General features: G+C 40.7%; 1 protein-coding gene across 1 annotated transcript in view; it reads left to right on the top strand.

Annotated features, from left to right (window-relative positions):
* The window catches only part of MDM1 (Mdm1 nuclear protein), a 56,921-nt gene that overhangs the window by 8,236 nt on the left and 25,119 nt on the right, over positions 1 to 23,566 (top strand). The window lies entirely within an intron of this gene.

Below are 23,566 nucleotides of genomic sequence, written 5' to 3'. Positions count from 1 at the left end.
CCCACAGCCACCGTGGGCACCAGGCTTGTTGTCAGCTGCAGTCATCATAGAGCGAATGTCCCTCCCCGCTGTCTCAGCTCCGAGCACCGCAGTGCAGGCAGGGGTCTGTTCATCTGCTGCAGAGGTGGCAAATTTTGGCAGAGGGCAAGGCAGAAAGCTGGAGGGAGCTCTTAGATTGAGGCCTTATTTATGGAGATACAGTTTTTCCAAGGCAGTCAAAAACTTTATACAGGAATTCTACAGTTCATATCTCATCTCTAGTGCAAGCTGTGCACAGCAGTGCTATAGCTTTATAGCCATATAATCTAGGTGTATTTTCTAAAATAAGAGACTGAGGCTATTTAAAAAAAAAATCTGGAAATTAATTTCTTTTGAAGCCAACTAACTCAGCACTTGCAAACCTAGTAACTATAAAAAAAGAGCTCTATGCTGAATTGTGGGCCATCCCACCCTATAGAGCTTTTCAGTGAACTGGAAATGATTTCTCTTCAGTGTCTTGACCTTAGGGCTCTAAGGGGGATCCGGCAGCAGCCCCATACAGAAGCCCATGTGGGAAACATTTAATTTCCCAAAATGCTACTCCCACGGTATACATGAAGAGGAATTGCTTCAGACACTGCAAGGTGAGTTTTATGAATCATGAAACTCTGTCAAAGTAGGGTGAAATACAAACAACCAAGTAATTAAATAAGTATGTCTTCTCTCTCCTTTATCATGCACAAGTTGGAGGATAGAATGGACAAAAATAAAGGTCCTATAGAAAAAAGCTGATGTAAAAACCTAGCTGAGAAGGTCCTTTAGTTTTATTGAATAATCTCTTGTCCAAATACTAAAGGTCTGTGTAAGGCCTGGCTGTGTTTGCTGTATACGAGAGTCCTCTTTTTGCAGGGGGAGAGGCTCTAATTTGATTTGCCTGGAGTGGGAGCACACAGGCTGCTGCAGTCCACAACCTGAGACACTCTCCTGCCTCCTGTGCAAATACAGTATCTCTTGGATTCATCTGTGATCTCTTGAGATGTTCTTTACCACTCATACTTTGCTTGTCCCTATCCCAGGAGGAAACCTGGAGTTTTTCCCATTGTGAATTAAATTAATGAGAAAAGAATCTAGGGAAAATTGGCTATTCTTTGGCTGATTACCTTTAGTTATCCTACTAGCCGTGTTGGGGTTCAGCATTACTGAAAGAATGAACAATAATCTAATTAATATGCTTATTGTACTAGAAGAGAATCTAAAGATGTATTCAGCTTGTTGCAGCATGCACTTTTAAATTTTTTACTCAGCAGTAACATTAAAACAGCCAGATTTTCAGCCCTGCAAACTGTGGATAATGAATTTCTTTCATTCCAAACAATTTACTCCCCTGTGTATTTAAACACTTAACCAGATCAGTTGTATTTGTACCGATGCATGCTCTGACGTGCAGAGCAATGGAAAAAATGAGCAATCAGTGCACAGTAATGATTATTTTCTCGGTAAATGTTTTTTTTCTTGATAGAAAAAAAGACACATATTTTTCAGTCACAAGTGAGCACTGTTTACACAACCAACATGAATAATGATAACAAGTATATTCCCTCCTGCCCTCACTCTCTTTGGATGCCATCCAGTGTTGACTGAAGTCAGGGAGAGCTCACTGTTGACTTCTCTGGAGCAAGATGGGATTTTCTGCCTGCAGTTGCATTCCCATCAAATGAGCATAGCTCTGGAAATGCAGTGTGGATGGAAAAGTCCCATGGAGAAGGCAGAGTTCACTGTACTCAGGGTTAGTAGGGTTACCCTCCAGGGTCCAAAACAGGGTCAAAGTTGGGAGGGAGGGGAAAAAAGAAGAGTTTTAAAATAAAGGTTTGCATGCTTTTTTCCCCTGCCATTCTAGTTTCTGAGGCATTTAGCTATATTTGGTTGTATTTTTAGGCTCTGTTCCAGAAGCAGATTGAAGAATGAAAAGCTTTGTGAAATGAAAGTTAGGATTTCCACATGATCACTTGAAAAACTAATGTTCAGAAAGAAATGCCCCACCCTGCCACACTTCTTAAAATACAAATATTTTGTACAAATGCAATCAGGTCTCAAGAATATAATTCTCTGCTTTTAAAATTTGATATGTCAGCACAGAAATGATGACGTAAGGAGCCTGTCCTTTCATCAGGGGTTGATTTCCATTTCTTTTACAAACTTGCGTAGGATGAGACTTTTCACTTACAACGCACATAAACAATTTTTCAAAGCAACTCCCAGAAATGCAGTTAAGCATTCCAGCAAAATGGAATTTAGGAGAGAGCTTTCTGCCCTTCAGAGAACCAAAAAGGAGCGGGGTTTGGTCTGTGGGGATGGGATTCACCCTGGGCAAGGGGTGATGTGAACTTGAAACAGGCCCAGGTTGTCAGCCTTTGACTGTAGTGGCAGCTCTGCCTGAGCAAATAAGAGCTCACATGAACTTTTCATTTGTGCACCCGTAAGGGAGGAGATTTGGCTTTGGCTGCCGGCTTCTTCAATCCTTCTGGGTCTCTGGGGTGGTTCCTCTCGATTTCAAAGCGTATCAGCTGGGGCTATTCAGGCAGTTGTAAAAACAGTGTGGGTTGATGAGAGTCACTCCCCAGTAGGTGACCCCTGGAAAACCTGCTCAGTCAAGGGCAAGAATTTCTATCCCATTTTGGCTGGAGAGAGATTAAATCGTTAGACTTTTTCCCATCATCAGCATCCTCGCTGTGGAAGCACGGCGGTCAATTTTTATTGTGGTTCGGCAAGGCTGTCCTCAGCGCTGTGTATTTCCTGCTTGGCATCCCCCTTCCTTGCTTTTAAAATTCATTACGGGTAATTTGTTGTTAAAGAGATTATTGAGTCTGTATGTCTTGACCACCCAGGTCTATACATTCCTGTTGTTGGATCTATATACTTCTGCCATAACAAAAGCACTGGAGAGCAGAGCATATGATAAAGTGCTCCTAAAGAGATCACTGAATCATAATCTTTCCCTTACACCCTGTTTAGCACCATTTCTTCTGAAGCTGTGCAGCTGTATATTTTCAGCATGTGCCACTGCAAAATAAATTATTCAGGATTGTTAGATTACTTATAAATGACACCAATCAATTAACACCACAGCCTGCAGTCTTTGGGGCTTTTGTCACAGGCCAGTATGGTACAGCTCTCGACTCCACGTTTCCCAATCTGAAGGATTATGGTAATGACCTCTTATTTTTATTGAATTTTTAATTGATGAGTAATCATCTCTGGACTTGCTGTGCTAACATTAGGTCTAGGGAGAATTAATCTCTTGAAGGAGAACATGATACAAGCAGAACTGCCCTTCTGCAAACAAAACCCCCATTTACACGTGGTACCAAGCAACCACGTGAGTTTCCTGCTGTCAGTTGTCAGAGTCTTTCACAATCTCTTACACTGAAGATTTGTCCCTTTTCTTTACAGGGGCTGCACAGGCCTTTGCAGAGGCCACACATCAATGGTGCTGTCCTGTAACAAGGTGAAAAAAGTAGGGTGGTTCCAGGTCATGAGAAACAAAGTGAGCAGCAGCCTGTCATTGATCCCTGGGCCAAAGATGCCACGTTTCTGTTTGCAGGTTGGAAAAGCCTCAGGTCTCCCTCTTCTGCATCACTGATATCTCCAATGTTTCCACTGGTGCTACCAGCAAAGCCACAGGATAGCAAAGTGTGCAACCCTCTTAGAAAGGATCAAACCCTACTGGTGGCTACCAAGCCACAGAGCTATGACATCAAATATTTGTTTCCCTTTGTTGAAGCAAAAAAAATGGGATCCCTTCTTCCTTCTAAAATACCCAGCCCCTGGGCAGATTGTGCTGGTGCTTGCTCTTGGTGTGGATACAGGATGACCCAGACAGAGAGCTGTGCCTAAATACTGGCAAAGAATAACACTGCTGATCAATGTTTTCCATGTTGCTTTAAGGAGCTGTAACGTTTCACGATGAGGGATAAATACTATTATTATGCATTAAATGTGTGGTTTAAGGACAGAGAGTAGTCTAATACTAGGCTTTTCAAGACAGGTTGAACATGTCATTGAACTGCTTGAGTGCTTTATATTTACATCTTCCTTGTAGCCCCTATGAGCTAAAATCAGGCTGTCCAGAGTCCAGTTGAATTAACTTCATAAAGTCCCCGAGAATAGTTTAAAAACATATACATTGTGTGCTGACATGAATTGATTCATTAAAGATGATGGTAGAGTCTGAATTGGAAGATGCAGTGAAGATGATGATGAATTTTAATGAGGCCAGTGGCTACTGTTCAGCAGATATGAAATTGGAAATCAATGCTAGCTATTAAATACAAATGGATGCCTTACATCTGAAGCAGTCTTCCATTCCCAGTCTTTCAGCGTGCTAGGGGAATGCTGGAATGAAGGAAGAAAGCCCAGCCTTTCAAGGAGGGGTCTGCCAGCGCTGCTGTCTGTACTTTCTGTTCATAGCTGGGGTACATCTCACCCTCTGTGAAATGGATCCAAATGCTCCCAACTCCCACATGCTTGATGTGGTGACTCTACTAGGTCTAAGCCTCGGTCTCTCTGTCTGGGAGCTGCATGATTGCATCTGAACAGAAACTCATACATATTTCTAGACCTCATGGTCAGAAAGAAAATCTTTGAAGGGTAATGAGTGTGTAACAGATGCAATGATGCCTGAGCTCACTGGCACCTGAAGACTAGCCCAAGGGAAATTGGAGTGCAAACTCTAAAAGCCATGAGCGACTGCACTACAGCTGGAAAGGGTTGCTGGAGGAGTGTGGCATCTTAGGCTGCCCTATCCTGGCCCATGAAAATGCTGTTGGATGGTCCCCTAGCTTCTAGTATGGTGCCAGGAGTGGCTGGTGGGTAAGTCTCCGCCTGCCAGAGAGGAAAACTCCCTTGTCAATGCAGCTTCATGTAGCAGTGGAGACACTACGTTCTTGGGGGAGCAGAGAAAGCCTTGGAGAATGCTGTGTTGTATTTTGCCTAGGGCATCAATTTGCTATAATCCAGCTGTGCTCCCATATAATGCAGAGACAAGGTGTTTAAGCCTCCCAAGTAGTCTCTGTTGCTTTGCTTTCTACCGTCCCTCTTTTCAACACACGTGGATGACAGAATCACTTCACTTTGTTTCTTTGTAATAAAATATTGAATGAAAAGATAAAGACCAAACTCTCTCCCTTCACCAACAGCAAAGCAATAAGGAAATAAGCATCTCAATCTCATTTAAATATTTGCTGCCTCTGTTGACACTGGAACATAGAACTAAGTCCCTAATTAAGTGAGAAAACAACAAACACAGCTAGTAAACTATCAGTTTTCATAGAGTGTATAACAAATTAAGCACCGTACTCTAAATGTTCACCCTCTAGATTTCTTAAGCCGTAATAAGTGAAGTTTAACACGTCCTTTATGAAAAAAGGAGACAAGCCTTTCCTAGGATGTGAGCAAGATGGATTTGTGGCATCCGTGCACTGGACACAAACACAAATTCTCCTTTGTAAGCATGATAGTGGTATTGGTGTAATTAGCTCATCTTAATTCCACAGACAACTCCCAGTCAGCACAGCTGGTCCACAGAGCTTGAAGGGGGCAGTCCACGAAATGCCAGCCCTAGTAAGGAGGGACAGAAACACATCAGCTGGGCTACCTTATTTTTTTCTCTGTGTCAGAACTTGTCTGACTCCTGAGAAGCATCTCCCATTATGTATTTTAATTTAACCAGCAATGGTTCCCATATGATAGCATTATTTTTCTCATTTCCATGTCTGTCCTTGACCTGCGTTGGCACCAGGTACCTATCTCTCCTTGGCTAATGTGTACAAATTTAGCCAATAAGGTTGAAGTATTAGTGATTATCAGCCATTTTGGCTGACATTTTTATAATATGAGAGGAAGATTTCTGTTTGAAGTTTCTTGGGGCTGGTGATCAAAAGTTGGGGGAGGGCAGAAGTGTTGCTAAAGCATCTCAAGGAAGCATCCGTTTTATGAATATCTGAGATTTTGTTTTAATTGATATTTGACATTTCAGCCAAGTCTGAAACCTCCAGGATTTAATTGCAGTAAAATCAATGGTACACCAGAAGTAATGAGATGTGCCTGAATCATCCTGAAATAGATATAATTGTTGTATAACTCACCCAGGAGGTCCCAGTTTCCCCAGCCACAGTCAGTATCTCATTGTTTCCCATGAGAAAAGATGTCAGGAGCCAGTGGGATAGAGCTTCATCAGTCAGGTGCTCTTGTTGCCTGTTTCACTTTTGAATGTCACATAACAAACATCATTTGAGAAGACGAAAGGGTGCTGGGAGAAGTGATGGTTTGCTGGCACCGTTGGGGTGCTTAACACACAAGTAGTGGGGAAGATGAGTGTGCAAGTGTGATGCCAGGCTGGAGCAAGCACTGGTGCAGAGGACTTTGTTCAGCTGGGAGGTCTGGGTAGATATTAATGGTGTTCTCATTAGAAATGAGTTTTGATTTTCACTGCAGTACAGAAAAATCCCTGTTACAGGCCAAGATAAAATGCTTCAAGAATTATCAGCTGTCATCTGCTGGAGTAACAGCTCTGAGCCGTGGCAATAAGGGACAACAAGGTACTTGACCAGCAGAGTTATGAAAGCCAGTGTGACCAAAGAGTCTGTCCTCCTAAGGGACTCTGTGGTACATGCATTCCTGCTCAGGATTTCTTGCTGTCTGATCTCTTCTTCCTTTCTTTCTCCTGGAGAGAAACATTCCTAAGATGTGATGAGTCCAGGCTGGGTGTCTTCTGCTGCCTGAGGATGCTTGACTCCACACATCCTCTGCTGGAGACCAGCAAGACATCAGGTTTCAACTTATTTTACTGCACTGCCTTCTGTACAGCAGGGGTTTCCTTATATGCAGAGTAACTGTGCCTTAATTGAGGGCACTCAGTTGGAAAGGCAGGATATGCAGCCTGAAGGTAGGATTTGATGTGGATCTTCCTGCTGTAGCCTCCTTGGCCCCTCAGTGTTACGTTAGATTGTGGATGAAACTTGTTTTTGAAAGAAAGACAATTTGATAATTTAAGCTGCTTTTTTTTTTTTTTTTTTTTTTTTTTTTTTTTTTTTTTTTTTTTTTTTTTTTTTTTTTTTTTTTTTTTTTTTTTTTTTTTTTTTTTTTTTTTTTTTTTTTTTTTTTTTTTTTTTTTTTTTTTTTTTTTAAAAAAACAAATAGACCATGTGCAAGCCCAGGGAGATGTAATGGGGATACATAGTCATCTGGACTTCTACTAAAAATAATACAAGATAAATTTAGCTAATGAGTTCAGCATGTATATGTCTTAATAGCCTTCCCCTGCTAGTCTTATACTGGCTCCTATTGTACCTCAATGCTTCTTTCAACACATGTAAATAATACACAGAGCACAATTTAAATATCCACAGAAAGCAACTTACATTTAGTTACAAACAGAAATAAGTGCAGGAGCAATCGCATAGATCCATTCAGGCAGTATATCAAAAGTTGGGCCAAATTCTGCACCTTTTGCTCACAAAAATAATCCCTACTGACTTCCTAATGTCACTGTGATAAACAGGGTTAGATTTTCTGAAAGATCTTTATGCTGCAATATATTTCATATTAGCTCCCAATGCCAAAGGCACTTTTAAAACCTTTCATATGCCTAGCTAAAGCATGGTGGATGGGTTCCTACATTAATAGAAAACATAAGCAATCAATTAATATAAAGACTCTCTCCATAGTCACCTGTCTTAGTCATACATCTAACTCCAGTGCTACAAATGCAAAACTTTTTAAATAGCCCATTATTTGTCAACAAGGCGAAGATTTTAATGCAAGTACCCTCTATCTGTCAGTGTAGTTTACACGAGCAGCTTGTCTAAAGTTCTCAACACTGGATAAAAATTTGAGACGTAAGTTTAACAATACCATATGCCTCTGTGTGGTGAGCTGGGCCCTCTCCTGGGACTTTATTTAGTCTGGCCGTTCCTGTGTTGCTCAAAGAAGCAGAGTGCAGTGTGTTACACAAGGCCATGTGCAATGTCTGCTCCTTGCAACGGCCGTCTTAATTCACAAGTGTCACTGAGCACCACCACGTAACAACAGTCCCCACTCCACAACAGTTACTGCTGATATAAACCTAAGCTTATACTGTGGTCATGTTTGCAAGTTGCACTTGTGAAAATGTGTGAAGAAAATAATTTTCAGGCAGGCTTTCTTGAATATTGGTGTCCGAGGTGACAAGGGTACCAATAATAGCATAAACCTTTGTTTCTGCCTTGAGATCTAAGTGACTGGACTGTGATATGATCCCTTTCTTGTCACAGGACCATTATTTTGTTTCACTCTGTTCTCTGTTTCTATGATGATACCCCACTTCCTCATCAGAGAATCAGTTAGGAATGAGCTCATTGTGGTAATGGGTGAGGAACAGGTGTTTGCTGTCCGATTCTTTGCAACAGAATGGCTTCTTCCAAAGTATTTTTATCTGGATGAAGCACTGTATGCAATTTACTGGTGGAAAGGGGCTTTCAGTATGAAAGTATGAAGCAGAAGTGGTGTATGCCTCTCTCCTTCACCTCAATCTTAATCTACATCTTCAAGGTTTGATCTTGTCCACATGAAGATGGTTCTGTTGACTTTAGTGGGATTAAGTATTAGAAATGTGCAGAGGTAATGATATAAGAAAGTACTTTATAGCTAGTCTGCATGGAATGAATTGGAAATACCAGGTGCAAGTTCAGGGAGAAGAAAGATGCAGATCTTGCATTTTCTTCATTTAGAAACAAGCTTCTAAAAATCAATATTCTTTATACATAGACCTGAAATATGCTGCCTAAGGTGACTTGGACACCGCAGTGATGTGTGTCCTCAAAATCAGATCAATACAAACACCTGCTCCAAAGGTCTACCTTAGTCATAACAGGTATAATTCCTGACTCCTCAGGACGTGGGCAACTCCTGCAGAAAGTAAGCACAGACATATCCTCCAATCAAGTGTGCTTATTGGGAATAACATTTCAGGTACAGTTTGCCTGCTAACCCACTCACTGTAGGAAGTTCTGTGAAGATCAGAACTGTTTGTAAGAAGTAGAAAATATATGCGTAATGCAGCAAACTTTGATGAGAAACATACACTATATTGCTTCATTCAAATGTGTGTGCTTGTTCTTTTTCTCCTCAAAACCTAAATTTGTTGTGTAGGCATATATAACAATTATAAAAATTTAATAGCATGTCTTTTCTAGTACCTCTTCTTTTCTAATATGACCTTACAAAATTTTCAGATTGAAAAATGATGGGAAGCAGTGCAGCAGAGTTTTCAGATTAACTGTTGTAAGGGCAAGGGAAAATTTCTAAGGCATTCCCAAAAACCTTTCCATGTTCAAGTGGATGTTGTACCAGAACATTTACCATTTTATGATATTCTTACTCGTGTTTTCACCAGTTTTCCTAGGAAACCCCCTTAGGGCTAGATTTGCTATACCTGCAGAAGTCATGGAGACTAAACCTGCAGGAGAACACTCATGTGTTAAGCCTTTCTGGCCTCTTGTGTTTTGGGTGAGGTGGACTAATACAGATATTCTCATCTTCCTATGCCAAAGAAAGAAAAATATGCTAGAAATTCACATATGTGACACAATCATCAGAGAGAAGTAGAAAAAGAATTTCAAAATTCTTTTCAGAATTCAAAATCCCAATCCCACCTGGAAGCACACAAATCCCAATTATTTCTATAGTACTGCATCCTTTTTAAAAAGTCTTTACATCTGAACTCAATTAAAACCAAATCTGATCAGAGCAATCAGTTCAAAGGCAAGATTACTTTACCATCAGTTATATTTATGAACACTGATTAGAAATGTACTGTGTATGCTAGGGATCTCTTTTCAGATTAATGTTTGCTTTCTTTAATTCATACCTTTAATTCAAGGTATTTGCACTTGCAGCATACTGTGCAGTGACATTCCCACACTAGCAAACTCCAGGCCTCGGTCCTGGAGGGAATGTCTGTTTAAAAGGAGACCATATCTGTTAAAAAGTATGTTTTTAGATGTTTGGGGTTTTTTGAGGAGGTGGTGAAATGGTGCATCCAAAAGCACCATTCAGATGCAGCATGATGCCACCTAATATTTTCATGCAGTACATCAGCAAGATGGTACAGTTTGAAAGGAGTATCTGTAACCCTGAAGTCATTTTGCTCTCAGGAACTAAGGCAAATGCATTTGTTTTTCTAAAACAGTCACCCTTAATGAGCCTGTGAAGAAGCTATTTCTGAGAGGAGCATATTTGAGTGCAGCATTATTATTCCTAACAAATGGGTCATATTGCATCATCAACACAAAACAATGAAACTAAAGAGCCAGGACCATAATTTGCTCTCTCGCATACTGGTATAACTCCACTGGGTCTGATCTTTGGGTACACCCAAGCTGAGCAGAGATGTCTTGGAAAAGCCAGTTATAGCCTGAAGGCTGCTCTGCTCTCCTGAGGAGTGGGTGTCCCACTGGACTGGACGACAGATGGACGAAGCACCACTGGCTTGGCCACCTCTCTCCCTGCCTTTGCTCTTCCAGTGTGCCAAGGGGTACATGGCATCTTGGTGCTGGACGGGAGCTCCCCAGGGAGAGGGCAACAAGCTCAGGAGACTGGCTGTTTCCCACCTCCCTTTGTACTGTGGGGCTGAGGAAAAGCAGGGAAGCAAACACTGAATCAGATGGAATCACTCCCCTTTCCTGGCATAGAACAGTTGCCAAAGCCCATCATTTCATATGCCTGTTGAAAAATAAGAAAGAAATCGGTATAATTTGGTAGAGTTTGGAGAAAGATACCTTTCTTCTCTCTTCAAATACTACTATGGTCTGTGTCCTGATTGACCTTTGCAGTATTAACATTTTAAAACATGGTTTTTAATTAAAAGGGGATGGAAAAAAATTTTAATTCTTGGTCCTGGATTGAACACTTTGATTCAAACTGTGCTGTCAGTGAGGCTTCCTGCAAAACGTTTGACAAAGTGTGGAGCTAATTCAGATTTCCATGCAGAGAATTAAGATCAAGATCTGCCCTTGACATTTGAGCCTTCCCCCAGTATAGATTAGGGGTTTTGACACTAATCCATCTTTAAGACTAGAATCTTATTCTATTTTTGCTATCAAAAAAACCCCTCTCCTGTGCTCTTTTTAACAACTCTGCAACTTTATGCATGTGAATAAACTGTAGAGTAAAAAAGTAAAACTAGTAACTAAAATAGCAGGAACATGATCTACTAAGCATCATCATCTGAGCAGTTCCTTCCCCCACGTGCCAGCTTGTTCTCAAGTATTAAATCACATCCTGAGGTCTGCTCTACAAAGGAACACCTGAGGAAAGCAGCTGTAGTACGCTAGGGCCAGTTACATCCCGATGTGCGTATTCACAACCGTGACGGATGAGGGTGAGAAAGCTACGTGGGCAGGGAAGTAATTGGAAGTAATCACAAAACAGGCTTGCATAAGTGAAATGATGCATACAAGTAGTCTTTGGAGATTAAAGATATTTGGGCTGGGAGAGGAGCTTTAATTGGAATTGACCTTGTAAAACATGTTCCCTTATGTTCAGGATTATAATCATGGGTGGGCCAGCTGATCTATTTAAAGATGCCTGGTTCACATTAACCACCCAGGTTTTAGAGACAGTTGTTAGATGCTTGGTATCACAGAGAACAAATGACTGTGTTTGAATATTGATCCAGCTTACTCACAGTTAATGGAAACAAGTGCAGATGTTAGGTGTAGCACCTCAGACAGCACTATCATGCAATACTTTGACATAAGAAAACAGTTTCCTTCAGGAATATAAAATAGTAATAATCCAACTGCTTCTTCTAGGACAACAGATTTCCAGTTACTGATCTCTAGATAGATTTTTATCTGGAACAGACCTGAGAGAAAAATATCTAGTAAGTCCAGAGATTGCCCCTGGAAGATTTGGTTCCTTTGTAAGACAGATCTAAATATAATGGGACCAACACTAACAAATGGACTATTTTGCTCAGGAAAGCTGTGCATAGAAGAAACGCTGTATCTTTTTGCACTCTGGGTGGGGGCATGTGAAGGGTGGGGCTGGAAAGGGGCAAAGCAGGTTTTTATGAGGAAGTCCTGTGCTGCACTTTGCAGGATGTAGCTGCACTAAAAAAGTGCCCCTCTCTGACTTTCTTTTGACCTCTAAAATTAGCACACACCAATTGTCTGTGAAACAGCCCAAATTCTCACCTCTCTTAAAGGAAGTGTGTGAATACTGGATATTTTGAATTTGCAGATTTTTAGTTATGTATCCCTGATGAAGGCTGGTAGGCTTTTTTTTTTTTTCTAATTTTTTAAATTAATTTCTTTGGTAAATACTGTGACCCCGTAATTCACTGTCTGCCTTTGTAGGTACTGTTTCAAGGTTTGCTCCCTGGGCTGTTCCCTCCATCTGCTGTGCCCCTGTCACTACTGTGGGGCCCTGGGAGCCTGGTGCCTCACAAGGGGTGGGTCCTGCCAATGGGAAATAGGGTTGAGACCAAGCTCTGACTCCATAGACAAGGAAATAGGATGGTGAAACACCTCTGTCTGAGCTGAAAGCTTGCTTCAAGTAAAGGCCTTTGAGCAAGCTCCTGCCCCTGTGCAAGCTTCAGGGCTTCTCTGGTTATCATGTGTTTTTAAGTGTCCACATTAAATCTGTAGCTAAATTGCATAGAATTTGGAAGTGTAAAGAAACTGTAGTCCTCCTCAGGCAAGGTCCTTATAGTGTGTGAATACACAAAATGCCTTAAACATGTTTGAGAATTGATGACTGAAACTTGTGCTGATGAAAACTCAGGTTTTAGCAAAATTAAGTTTTTCTCTGAAATAGTTTGCTTTCCTCTACGTTATATATGAAAAGGTATTCCCCCTGTTCTAATCTCATTGCCAAAATTGAGAACTTAGTTTTCTGCCAAAAGCCAAGTTTCCTGTAAGGAAACTCACTCTTACCCCTGCATGCAGCTTCTGACTGGCTTTATGTGTGTAACATTTCGTCACTGTAGTGTCTGGGTGTAGCACCAAACTTCCAGGAAACCAAAACAAATTCACATTTGACACAAATGACTCAGAAACTTAGAGTAATATATTAAAGCATGCTGTCTGTGTGAGAAATGCGAATTGTTAAAAATATTTTTAAAGAAATAGTCTCTGATCTTTTTCTTCCTGCATCCTCAGACTCCCTTAAAATCTTTTGACGTGCCTCATTTTTTTTTCAAACAATCTTCTATTGCTAAGTTCTACACAGGCTTTCAGAGTGGATGCTGTCCAGAAATCCTATTACAATAAATTTACTGTATTAAAAAATCTGAGGAGGAAATAAGATATGGTCATATTATTAAGTCTGACTGTTCACCACTGCCAGTTTTTCATCCAGCCCTTTGTTTATTGTCATCTTATCTTGCACTTAATCTCATTTAAAGCATAGGTGCTTTAGTACAAAGACCTTCCATTTTCTTTGAGTGCCTTCTGCATATATGATAACACATTTAAAACATGTATTCTGTGTATTTAAAGTGCTTTCCACATCTATGATGCTGTAGAAATAAATTGTCACAAAAGCTTAAGAGTTGTAAGCCTAACCAAAATGTATTTCTGTGGTTCTCAGTCTCTTTTGTCATAAATAGCATGGCCAGACTTCCTGCATTTTAGGAGAGATCAAATACCATATTTATCTAGAAATCCCGCCGAAAGGAATGGATTAGATACTAGCAAATCTGAATAAGAAATCAGCCGTATACTAGAGTGCATATCCCAAAACAAATCTTAAGGATCACTTGTTTTAACTGGAATTATCTTGGGATCTCTAATACCTACTTGGATGGCCATCATTTGGAGTCTTCCAGATTGACAGCCCACTCAGAGGACACACCATGAGAGCAGCTCTGCCCAGACCAGCAGTGCAGGGTCAGTGCTGACCTGGAGGCAAAGTGCTGCTGGGATGCTTCAGTTTACAGCCTTGAGGCCTGGACACAGGGTTGCACTGAGGGAGCTGTGCAGCCACAGCCAAAGGGAATGTGACCACCACAGCAGCCAGCTGGCCTCAATTTTTTGACACAGTCCTGGCTGTCCACATCACTGCAGCTCCAAGTGGGAAAAAAAATGTGCGATTTAAATACCTGGCTGCAGAAATACAGAAAAAACATATTATTAGCAATGGATTTCATTTTGCCTTTGGGGAAGGAGGCAACACAGAAGTTCTGTTCCAAGCACATCCTCCTTCCCTTGTTATCTAGAAGACTGCTGGGCAAACCAGAATGAAGTGGACTCTCCAGACGAGTCCTGTGCTGATGGTTAGTGTGGTGGTCGTCGTCTTTTCACTTACTGGATGGCAGCTGTTCAGCAAACCATTGAGTGCTTCAGCATTTTTTGAGACGTTTTCTGCTGCATCAGGTTCGTGCCACCTAGTGGTGATAGTCCCACCGTGCCGACTCCCATTGTCAGACACCAGACAGCGATTATCACATCTCTTAATGAAAACCAAAAATTATCAGAGTATACTTTCAAATAAAAAAGCACAATGTCCTAGGTTATTAAGCAGTACGATGGATGCTCTGTAAGTTTTGTCTTTCATCTCCAAACCGCATATCAGCCCTTAGAAGACTGTAGATGATATCCTGGACTTTGGTGAAAGAAAATGCCAAAGGCATGTGTTAACATCTGGAAATTTGCCTGCCCACTCCAGCTGGCTCTGACTGGGTCTTGAAGCCAGAGGCAAAGCAGTAATAAAACAGAAGAATGGAGAAGTGCTTCAATCTGGCAGTTCTCACCATTGCCACTTCTGCAACTGCCCAAGTCATCACGCAGTTGTCAACAGTGTCTGCATTGCCTAGAAGCCCTGAAAAGTATATCTGAGAAAATAAATGTTTCTAAATAGCTTTATTTAACTGATCTTGCCTTTCACTTTGATTTATGATTATTGTCTAAATGTAACATCGAATAGATTAGCTTAACAACCAGTTGTCAGCAAACCTGCAGTAAATTTTAAATTAAAATTCCTCTATTTGTCTTTGTTCAATGATACTTTCAGCCTTGCTTATGGAAAGTACTTTTGAAGATTTGTCATCTTTTTGGTTGGACAATTTAATTTAGGGAGGGAGAAAAAAAAATACAACATCTATCCACATTACCGAATTGGAGCTGTACCAGGAATGAATCTGGACCAGCAGATTTATTGACCAAAACACAACAGAAGAAACTTTTTACTTCAATCTTTCTGCACTGATCAAGTGACAGAACAGACTGCAGTTTTAATGAATAGATTGCAGTGGAAAATTTCTAGTATTGTGCATTCATTTAGGTTTAATGGATTCAGGCCAATACTGAAAAGAAAGTCAGCACTCAAGTCTTCAGAGGAACTGTCATGTCATAAAATCTGCATTGTTCCCACTCAGAGATCAAAGATTTTACTTGCCCTGGTGAGGAGGCAGGAAGAAATCTGAAATCCTGAGTTGCTTCACTTCTCAGGAACACAGGAAAATGTGGTACTTCTGCTACTTTTTTTCTGGAAACTGTTGGATTAGCTTTAAATTAATAGTGAGAGCCTCTATGAATTCTAATGTTAGAAACTGTTGAGAAATGTTCCTGTTAATATATAACCTTTACTCTGGTTCCTCAGTAGTTGTCTGTGTCCTCCTGCTGTCTGTGTGATGTGTGGTCCCTGGTCTTATTCCTTGCCATACATCCTTCTTCCAACAAGTCTTTCTGCCATTGAAATTACCCAGGAAGAAAATAGAACTTCTGAGTGTAACAGAAATGCTACTGTGCCAATAAAAGCTTTTAGGGATTTAATTGGTGTTCCTTAAATAACCCAGTTCAAAAGACAGTGAGAACTATGTTTGAGAGATGAGCCATGGATCTCAGTGAATGTAAAAAATGAATTAAGAAGCATCACTTGTTGAGGATTAAATATTTTATAGACAGAAGAATTGTGAGAAATATGGCTCCTTTAAGCTGTCTTAATATATGCTATCAGTGTTCAATGAGCATCAGAGGTGGATGGTGCAAATGCAGATGGTTTTTGGGAGGAAAATCATCTGGAAGAGCTGCTGCATTAGAGTTACATTTTAAATTTAAAGTCAAGACAGATGCAGCATGCTATGATAGAAAGCAACAGAAGATCTCTAACAGCAAATTATTTGTTTGAGGATGACTCTGTCTGGGCAGGAGCAGAAAAAAAATCAAACATTAAATCTCAAATAATTTTTTATAACTTTGAAAAGGCAACAAACTTCACAGAGGCTTCCAGCATGACCAACACTTAAAGAAAAGACCCACAATGGAGAGAAAACAAAAAAATACCCATTTTATAAAGTAAAGAACAACATATTAGTTGTCACAATGGAATCAAGCTGGATTAACTTTTTGGATCCTATTGCTAGTTCAATTAACATGTCAAGTTAATTCTTCAATTAACAAGTCAAGATTTTCAAACTTCTTTCCGGTACTATAAAGTCCTATTTCTGATAAGATCAAAGCAGACTGAGACTCTCCTATCTTTCAATTGGAAAATTTAGGTGGGGGTTTTTCATCAGGTGATTGCCTATGAAATATTAACTTTTCAAATATTTTCACATTATATTGTATCCACCACAGAAAATATTCTGTGGGAAGTTAATGCCCCACTGCAAGCAATGTTTTGCCCTGGACCCTTTTCTCCAAATATAAGTTTTCTGCTTGCTTTGATGCCCCCAACAGTTGCAAATGGGTGTTAATTAGTCACAAAGGGCCTGTATTTACTATGCTGCTACACTGGACACTGTGCAGTCAGGGAGGTATTTTCCCATTAAAAAAAAAATTATGACCACTGGGATATTCTGAAAATGTTAACCTTTCCTTTTTGTATATTCAAATCCAAACCCAAATGGAAACTTCCAGCATCAGTCAGCCACAAGAATGAGGGCTTTTCTACATACTTCTATTTTAAAATATATATTTAAAAATCTATGTACCACTCACACGGCTTCTTTCCTGCAACTTTACATCCTGGTGGGGATGAAGAACTGCTTTGTTCTGCTAAGAGTATTTTAATTTGGCTATGCAAGTGGAATTGGTGGAACACCTGCCTGAACTAACCTTTAAAAACAATTAAGTACTGCCACTGTTGGTTTTAATTCACTATGACATTGCTCTTCAGGTTAATGCTTTCACTATCCTTCTTTTCAGAGCAGGATGGTTCTACCTTCTCTTGAGGTCATCAGGAATGTTTTTGCTTACATTCGCAGGACTTTCAGGCCATGACAGTTACAACTTTATCTCTTCACCCAACATTGTAATTAAGAGATGGATTTCGACAGCTCATTGCAACTAATGATGGTGAGACCCAGCTCATCTATCTGCAGACGGGGAGGTATATATTTCAATCACAAAGCCTTTTGCTGCCATTCCAGATTAAAAAAACAATGAAGTTTATTTAGAATTTATCTGGGACAGTCTATCTACTTGAGAAAAAGCTTCACCAGAATTCATGACTAGAGAATGATGTAGCCCCATGAATGACATCAAACCACTGCTCTCATGGGCCAGGTTCAAGCCACTGACTAAAACGTAAAAGGTTACAATGCATACTCCTTTTTAGATCTCTTAGCAGAGATGATCAGCCAATGACCCCATGTCTAGATTTGGCCTGCAAAGCAGTACCTTTGAGGTTGCTCCATCAATTTCAGTGGGAGCCACTTACGAGAGGGAAATTGCAGGATTTTGTTCCAGGTAGTGTCACAGAAAGAAAAACCCTACTGAAATTATCTTTGGAAGTGTACCACAGCAAGTCAGGTATTTTGAAATGAATCCGAAGTATCATATTTAATTGCATATTTTTTCTAAAAGCTGTTAAGTACTGAAAGCTTTGGTTTATCTGAAGTTGAAACGGCATCCAAGAGTAAATTGATTGAAACTTGACTTTTTGGTACTGAGATTCAGCAGCTGTGATAAGGACCAGATTGCTAGTTAGGTGGCATTTTCATTTCCAACAGTACCGGTAACTTTAGATTTTAATACAGATTGAAAGGAAATACTAGAAAGCACCATGCATCATGTTTGTGCAGAGGAGCTGTAAAAACTGTGCCTATTTTATAAAGGTCCTGAGAGCACCCCACAGCATAAGGTCTGGCTGCCACGGCTTGGGGACAATGCAGAATCAGTGCAGCCAAGGCAGAGGTCCCCAGGCAGTGCCACAGGGAGGCTACAGCTGGGACCCAGCCCTGTCCTGGAGGAGCTGCTTCCAGTTCAGTCTTCACCTGAGGGACAGTGCTGCTGCCTGGCCTCATATGCCCATATGGTCATTTTCTTTTAGCTGGGAAAGAGTCAAGTCAGGAACAACCACACAGGTCTTGCATTCGGCAAATCCCATTAGCAAGTCCACAAAGAGCAATAGGGACCACAGGGCCTCTCCCTGGAACCACCAGGGGTAGAGCCAGGCTCAGCCTGTAACTCCACACTTGCGTTCTCCGCAGTCCACACAAAGACTGATGTTGTCTTCAGACAGAGATGAATAAGGCACTGTAGGAACACTCTCAGCTTGTTCAGTTTCCCTGGTGGGCATTATGGAGGAAATAATTTTTTTAAGAAACTTGAGATATGTGTGTCACAGTGATGTCATATCTGCCGTAGAAGGGACTTCAACTGCTGTTTACACAAGACTATTAGAATGGTGTCCTGGGGGGCTGCAGATGGGGAAGGAGGTAGAAAACAGCTGCACTGGTAAATATTAAGATTTCTTTGTGCTTATATCTATGTCAGACGGCAGTGAAGCTCAGACAATTACGAAACTTCAGCTCTAGTAAGGACATGCTGACAAGATCATTACGATTTGATTTGTGTGGCACTGGATCATCTACCAGTCCAAATGAATGGGGCAGGAGCACATGATGGCACTTCTGGTGAATTATGCAAAGTACAGAGTTGGTTATTTATACTGGCTTTATATTGTCTGAGGGGAACTGGCAATACCTAGTCAGGCATAAAACTGGCGTGGTATGGATAGAATATACATGGCTAACATAATTCCAACTATAAAGCTGAGCTGCAGTAACCAAAGGCTTATAGAGAGTGTTCAGAAGCTCTCATCCTTGGGAACAGCCAGAACCGTGTGTCAGAACCAGGTACACACTCATATTCCTTGCAACCAAATACGGGTAAGAAACGTGTACACCAGCTGATGTGTGTGTACCTATCGCAGACAAAGGCCAGGAAAACAAGGAGCTCATTGGGCACGTGGCAGTCCAGGACTGTAAGATCCTGCCTACTTGCAAATTTGGCTATCAACTAAGGGCAGCTAGAGCAGGGTGCACTCAGATGTCCTGCTTATCTATATTTACCGGCACTCTTTGAGGGGAGGCAAGTTTCTAAATTTGGCTTTCACAAACTTTTAAAGCCATGTTCCATCACTGGCAGGGACACCAGTGGCAGCAGTGCTGGTGACAACAGGTCATATACCTGGCTGCAAAGTATACATACTTGAGGGGAATGCATGAACACAATTTGGGAACATCTGCTACGGTACCTCAATCAATGCCTTATTAGAAGGCAGTGGATCTAGTCAAGTAATTGTGTACATCACATCTGGTTTTCCGAGATGTGATGTAGCTGGCACGGTAATACCTAACAGTTTTTGTAGTTTGTGAATAAAGGTAGGTTTGCATATGTAACTGCTGGAGCATTATCAATCCTATGGGCTGGTAGGAGTCAGGAGGAAAGAGGCACACACTGAAAAAGAAGAATCAAAGTCTGATCTGTGTTTAGTAAAGGTATATGAGCAAGCAGTACCAGTAAGCACTTGCCCTCTGATGACACTTTACTTAAAAAAAGAAAACAAGAACAAGAAGGAGACTTGCATTGCAGTTACTAGAGGGTTAATGGATAAAATGACAGATAAAAAAGTTGATATGGTTCAGGATCTTGAGAAGTACTTCCCCTTCATAAAAATAATTATGTGTCTCTGAGAAAACCCTCACCATAAGCTGCTGCAGTGACCCAAGAAACGCATCCTGCAGCAGAATATGTAACTTTTCCAGATGCCACCAGTAAGGGAAAGGGTGTAACAAGCTATCTGTGAGGAGCTAGCCCTTCTATATACAGGGAATGGGTTCCTGAAAAGGAGGAAGAATATATGATCTATGAAAATGCCACTGGCTTTTTCAGCACTGGGTGCTGAAGTTATTTCTTCTTTGATTGTCTCCTTACTAGTCTGTCCTCAAGACTGTTACAGCTACTGGTACAGTGTATTTGAAGCTATTAATAATGCCTCTTTCAATTTTCTGTACTATAAACCACAGCAGGTTTACATAATTTGACTCTATTGGATTACCACCTTTTTTTTAGAGAATGGATACAGATATCAGCACAGATGACAGACACTGTGGCGAATTGCACTGACAGATCACTGTTACCAAAGCAGGAACAATATTTAGACGTTCCTTTACCACAGTGCTGCCAGATGAACTGTGTTGACCAAAACATACAAAACCTGAACTTGTTTGAACATTTTCATTTTGTCCTACAGGGCTGTTGAAATAGACTTCTATCTGTCCGCCTCCTGAAGGACGCTGCCCAGAGCAGTAGGGAAGAGAGCGAGCTGCTCACATCTGGCTTCAAAAATGTAAAGGACAATTTCCTTCAGACAGTCTGGTTAATTGCCACTCCCTTAATAAGTCTTCCCTTCTAAACGGCTGCGAGTCAGCATCATGGAAGTGTGATTTCTTACTGATGTATGCATGTGTGATGACAGGTTATTGTTCCAAACGGCATGTAGAGCAAAGTAAGAAAAAAAGTTTCATTCAGTAGGAACTTCAGCACCTCTCTTACAAAATGTTTCCTTAACACATCATAGAGAGATTTGGTCGTCTAGCAGATGGCCCTCTTGCAACGACTGTTAGCTGCTTTGCTTTCCCTTTTGAAGTTGAGCTGCGTTACCTTACCAACCCAGCTGAGCCTGCCCACCAAATCCATGAGGTACTAGAGGCCCAGCTCTTCTTTCCATTGTTACAGTGCAGTTACCAGGGCATCAGACCATCCTGGGATTACACATACACATCTTGCCAACAGGAGTTACTCCCTGAGGGGTTGTCAGAACAGATTATTTATGCCAGCACTGCACAATTTTGCTATTGCACTGTGCAAATCTTTTGCACTTTAAAAACAGAAAGGAGATTATTTCTACAGTATGAACAGCCATGTAGACTGGTAATGACTGAGCACATAGAACTGCACAAATATCACAAAGTAATGCCCTATGCTTCCTACAGAAACAGAAATCACTGTTTATATCTACAAGCTGGGTGCAAGGTTCTTTGCTTAAGAATGAGCAGCTCTGGTTTCACTGTGTTCTTCAGGCAAACGTTAGACCAGAATTAGATCAAATGACACATGCTCTCTTACCTTCCTTCTTCTAATATAAAAAATTAAGTTAGCCACTGTTGCCCTTGCATCAGCTACACAAATATGACATAGCAGAACACACACTCTGTTCTGCTTCTGAACCTGAATCACTATTCAAAAATTATCTTGTGCTTTTATATATATAAAAAAAGCTCCTTATTAGGAGATACCAAACTATGGTTAGGAGTCTCATTATTCTCACTTTAAAGACGGAGGAATCACAGTCTAAGGATGCTGATTTCAAAAGTGGTCTGATCTGAGACATTTTAGAGTTTCAAGATCACTCTGGGTTGCCACAGAGGTTGGCAGCCCCTGGTTATGGAAAGCCCTGCTGTCTGTGTCTGGCCCTGGGGTTAAAAAGTAAGTTCTCAAAGGCAGCCATCACTTTTGACAGTGTTTTGCCCTAAGGACAGCATTCAGTGCACAAATAAGTAGATGCTGGATTGAGAGTTGGACCTATCTGTCCGTATTTCATGTTCACTGTATGACTTCTTTTACAGTTGTAAAGAAGAACTATATAGGCTTCTCTGCAATTCAGAATGAAATTGTACCAGAGAGACAGACTAGTTTAGGATGATAAGGGTTAATGCTTTTGCCAAGCTCAAGGACATGAAGCCAAGATATCTTCAAATCCAGACCTCTGTAAGCAACAAAACAGTGCCCTTTAATGACTGCTGCATCAGCTCAGTCACTTGAAAAGGGGATTGAAATGAGTTCTAAAATTAAAGTAGTTTTAACACTGCAGTTTCTAAATGAGTTGTAAAATAAGCTAGGACAAGTCTGCACAAGAAACTTTTGCTGTTAAGCGTAAAACTATGGGACCTGTGCCAGGCCAGCTGTGCTACTGCTCCTCCTTTGTTCCTGTACCAGTGGGTGCCAGAGGCTACAGACTCTGGAGGTAGAAAACAAGTTGCATTGCTCTCATTTGCTTCCCTCAGGCTGACACATGGAGTGGAGTTGTCAGGCTTCACAGCAAGCTGCATCTAGCCTTCTTTGGCTGGAGGGAGGGTTGCTGATACATCATGCTCTGAGTTTTGGCAGGAGAGACCACCCATGTTAAACAAAAAGAAGAGACTTCAGGTTATCAGCTCTTTAAGGCAGGGTTGCCTGTGGTATATGAGTTTACAAGCAGCAAGAGAAACAGGTCATAGGAAGGTCCCTATTTAGTTAGACCTACTAATTAGCTATCCACAGGCTGAAGTTCAAGTGAAAGCTGCTCAAGCACTTGAAGTCAGGACTCAAGAAAGCTGGGGTCAAGAGTCAGAAAGGGTCAAAGATAAAGGTCTGGACATGCAGCAAGAAGTAGTGAAGCTAATGGGCAAAGGAAACAACATGAAAAATTTATAGCTCACAAATTACTCATTTGAAATTATACACATAAAAAATCAAAAGAATTTTCATATGTGGTTTACAAAAAGAAACCACATCTCTTGATTCATTTGGAGAATAGCAACAAAAAGATCTAAATCTGGAGTAAGTATCAGCAAGGCAAATTAAAATACTTACATTTGCTTTATAGGAAAAAAAGGAGGAAGACAGTCAACCTCTCAAGTGTTACAGAAATGTGAAGTGACTTGAATTCAAAACTACTTAGATGTGTTATGTAGCAACATAAGCTTTAAATGCTTGTGTTTTTTAAAACAATGGGAACCAGTAAATGATACAGACCAGTTACTCAGGGATGCACATTTACATCAGTTGCAGATAGTTCATTTTCCAGAAAGCTGGAAACAATTTTTTCCTTCTTTTCCAGACTGCGAGTTTGTGAATGCAATGTGACTTCTCCTACGCATGGGTCCATTTTTATGCTTTCATTATTTATTCAACATTCATATGAAAATACCGTAACTGGCCCAAGGATCTTAGCATTCTTACATCATATAACTTTGAATAACTGTATATTCAGCAATGTGTACACACTGAACCTGAAGTGGCTGGTATACATCAGCAGTGATAAAGAACATGAGGTAAAGATACAGGTAGTTCAGTGGTTGCCATATTTACCCACATAAGCTGTTCTTATCTATTAGTTATAAGGAGATTTATTTAAATTCAATTTAAATCAATTGGTGCATAGAGCGGAATGTGAATTCCCTTGTTTCAGGATAGTTGATTGCATTTTATCTTGAAAAAAGAGAAAGATATTGTTAATACATATAATAATCTGCATTTCAGGATGTGTCCTACTATTA

Source organism: Empidonax traillii, unplaced genomic scaffold (assembly GCF_003031625.1).
Source record: "Empidonax traillii isolate 1590-97213 ecotype Southwest subspecies unplaced genomic scaffold, ASM303162v1 scaffold385:size1130455, whole genome shotgun sequence".
NCBI classification, from domain to species: domain Eukaryota; kingdom Metazoa; phylum Chordata; class Aves; order Passeriformes; family Tyrannidae; genus Empidonax; species Empidonax traillii.
Note: the sequence above shows the minus strand (reverse complement) of the source record. Positions and strands in the feature narration are given on the sequence as shown.